Here is a 4,071-nt window from a genome sequence, read left to right on the forward strand (position 1 = left end):
CATCCGTTGTCCTACCCGTCTATGGCACGCACGACCCTGCCTGCCTGTCGTTAGCCTTTCTGACCACCGGCCTGCTTGCACTCGAGCACGATCACTTCGCATCGGTGAGCAAGTGGACCTCATACCCCCTCCTCCATGGCCTCCGGCAGGAGTCATATAACCTAACCTTAACCCACGTCTCCTGGTCTACAAGACCTCCTGATCAACGAGAGAGCTACTCCACCTTCTAAGTACCCCTGGAGCCTTGCACCTAACGAATCGAACAACTGAAGGGGCAACACCTTTGTCCTGGTCTTTAGGCAAGGGCTTGGGCGGCAAGACACTAACTCCACGGACACCCGTGGCCGATCAAACTGCTCTCAAGGTCGTAGTGAACACTTACACACACACACACACACACAAACACACCCACACACACACACACAGCGAGCGCTCGCGCGCGCCGGGCATCAATAACCTGGCCTTATCATTGGGACACAATCAACGCCCTCCCACCTGCCTCCCAGCCAGCCAGCCAGCCGCCCCCCAGCGGTCACCACCGCCCGCTACAGTAACTGTTACCTGCTTGTCCAGTTAATTCGTCCGGAGGCGACGGCCAGAGACGTGAGGCGGAGGGAGTGGTTAGGGAGGGAGTGGTGAGGAGGAGAATGCGAGGGAGGACAGAGAGAGACATAGGGAGAGAGAGAAGGATGTATATGATGGAGATAAAGAGAAGGAAGTATATGATGGTATAGCATAATATATAGAGAAGGAAGCATTGAGTGAACATGTGAAGGATATATGATGGTAGAGAATAATATATAGAGAAGGAGACATTGAGTGAACATGTGAGGGGTATATGATAGTATAGAATAATATACAGAGAAGGAAACAGAGAAAATTTGAGGGGTATATGATGGTATAGAATAATATATAGAGAAGGAAACATTGAGTGAACATGTGAGGGGTATGTGATGGTATAGAATAATATATAGAGAAGGAAACATTGAGTGAACATGTGAGGGGTATATGATGGTATACAATAATATATAGAGAAGGAGACATTGAGAGAAAATATGAGAGGAGGGGGAAAAATAATAAGCCTCCTTGCCCAAGAAGGCGACACTTGAGCTTTTGCTAGGAATAAGATGGCTCAGCTGAGGTGTAGGAGTAAGGACAGGGTGGCACCAGCCATTTTTCCCGTCCGTCTGTCTACCTAACTTTGTAAAAAACCTCCCCTAGGGGGTGTAGTCACACCTACATCTCCAGTGGCTGTCTAGTTTCACTCCCCCAGTCTGTTGATGTGTAGAAGTGTGAGCGTGTGTCGTATTTACGGTAACCCGGGACTTGTCTTTGATGATGGCCTTACGAGTCGATCGCTTTCGCCTTCCTGTTCAACTTGATTTGAGTGCATCGCTCTCTCTCTCTCTCTCTCTCTCTCTCTCTCTCTCTCTCTCTCTCTCTCTCTCTCTCGTCTCAAAAAAGATACCTCAGTAAAGCACAAATGAAATGACACAAGTCGGCGGCAGCAGCAATCCCTTGGAATAAACCGAAGAAAAAAAAAAATATTAGATATATGAAAGAGAAAAAGAAAAAAAAAGAGAGATAGATATACGAGCGTCTAGCAAAAACAAGTTTGAATAAATGAAACCAGCCACGTCAACATCTTTAATTTTTTTCCTTAAAAGAAAACTTGATACATGGTTGAAGTCAGTCCCAGATGAACCCTGTGGGTGGGGGTGATGATGATTATGCAATGCGCCTGGCCGAAGGGCAGAGACTCTCTACTGTACACCAAGCAGGACGTGCGAGTGAGCTTTAACCTAACCGCTAACCTTGCCTCTTGGAGTGGAGGATCTGGTCTTGAATAATGCTCTCTCTCTCTCTCTCTCTCTCTCTCTCTCTCTCTCTCTCTCTCTCTCTCTCTCTCTCTCAGAGTTCCCACTACGCCCCAGACAACCAGCAGGGTGGGGGGTGGGGGGGGGGGACGCGGCAACACAACAAAACAACAAAATATATAAACATTCTTGAATATTCGCGAATACGGACGAATTACAACACCAATACATCTGTTCTCGGCTGTTCTCGGTCTCTGTTCACATGTCCAGAGTCATTTTGAGCCTACCGTGTTCCTTCATAGATGCTGCTGCAGTGGGGTGAGTGAGGTGGGGGTGTACAAAGGTGTGCTAATATCAACGTGTACAATGGTTTTAATCGGTGGTAATATCGTGGACGTACTTCAACCTCGGAAGTCTACTGTTGTGAGTTGGTTTCATAAGAGGTACTAAACCACTGGTTCGTTTTACGACGGATGACGGTGGTTTGAAGCATATACCTGGTGCGAATTGGCTTCCCTGGTCGTTAGCCAAAGAGGGAGAGGGACGAGTGAGCGCCCCGACCTGGTCGTCGAACAGTGAGTGAGAGGAACGAGTGAGCACCCCGACCTGGTCGTCGAACAGTGAGTAAGAGGGACGAGTGAGCACCTCCATCTGGTCGTCGAACAATGAGTGAGAGGGACGAGTGAGCGCCCCGACCTGGTCGTCGAACAGTGAGTGAGAGGGACCAGTGAGCACCCCGACCTGGTCGTCGAACAGAGAGTGAGAGGGCCAATGAGCACCTCGACCTGCTGCTGTAGCTGTAGCTAGCGACCATAGCGAACCACTGTAAACAAATCCCAGTTGGAGAGGAGACTCCCCATGTAAGGTCTCCTCCTCCTCCTCACCTTCCCATTCCATCCTGCTTCCCCATAACCCCCTCCCTCTCTCCCCAGGTCCATGTCTCCTGACCCCCTCCTGTCTCGCCTCCTACGACTAAATCCAACGTCACCTCTGACCTACTCATGAGAGGGAGTTAATCTTGAGTACCCTTGAAGAATGATGCAAATTACAGAGATACAGAAGGGTAAAAGTATTCTGTTTCGACGTCCTTGTTCATGCCGGCCTGCACCACATCCACCTCTTCCTCATCCAGTCTTGTGTTCCCTTCCATCCATCCATAACACTCCACACCATCCACCAGTCATCCATCCATAACACTCCACACCATCCACCAGTCATCCATCCATAACACTCCACACCATCCACCAATCAACCATTATTCCCAACCCTCTTCTTCTCCTCCTCCTTCTCCTACTCCTCCTACCTCCACCTCCTTCCTCCAACACCCTCTATCACTCGCCAATCTCCACCCACCACGCCCCTCCGCCCACCATCATCACCACTGGGGCTAGGGCGCGGTGGTGGCTTAGGAGGAGGAGGAGGAGGAGGCTGGACTGCATGATCTATCGTACCGTCACGACATTCTCGCCTCCACCCCCAACTGCATGACACCATCGTTCGGTCGGTCAAGCCCCACCCACGAACACAGACCCCCCATTCCCTCCTCCACATCCCTCCTCCCCTTCCTTCCTCCCAGACCTAACCTCCACCCCAATGGGAGACTCCCCTCTGCTGGAACAGGCGGGTGGACTGTCCCATCTGTCACTATTACCTCCCATTCCTCTTCCATCTGATGAGAAAGTCGACCTCCTTCCTCACCATTCCGTCCGTCTAGGACGACAGGCTTCCCTGAATCCACTGTAGGGGGGAAAAAAAGAGAGGAAAGCTACTCCTCCTTTGCGTAGGTGGTGAGTTCTTTTTCTCTCTCCCTCCCCCTCCCACACCATCTACGACCATCCACAGCAACGCCCTCGCTGTCCACGAGGCCAGCCACAGACCACGAGCCGAAGTATCAAAGGTCATTCAATATAACTGACACCCACTCGGGTCGATCCAGACTGAAACACAAGAGCCAAGGTGAAGCATCGCCAGGTAAATTAGCGTCTAGCGAAGACGACGAATTAGATGAGTCAGCGATAAGCCGCTACGAAAGGTCGAAGTGGTGGCGTCACGCCACACCCGCTGACCATCACTAGGGGTTTGTTTATCTCTTAAGCCCGAGAGTGAGGTGACGTACACACACACACACACACACACACAGAGGGAGAGAGAGAGAGAGAGAGAGGGAGAGAGAGAGAGAGAGAGAGAGAGAGAGAGAGAGAGAGAGAGAGAGAGAGAGAGAGTCAGATAATAGGTCAATAATAATAATAATAAC

The sequence above is a fragment of the Panulirus ornatus genome, chromosome 67, assembly GCF_036320965.1.
Source record: "Panulirus ornatus isolate Po-2019 chromosome 67, ASM3632096v1, whole genome shotgun sequence".
NCBI lineage: Eukaryota > Metazoa > Arthropoda > Malacostraca > Decapoda > Palinuridae > Panulirus > Panulirus ornatus.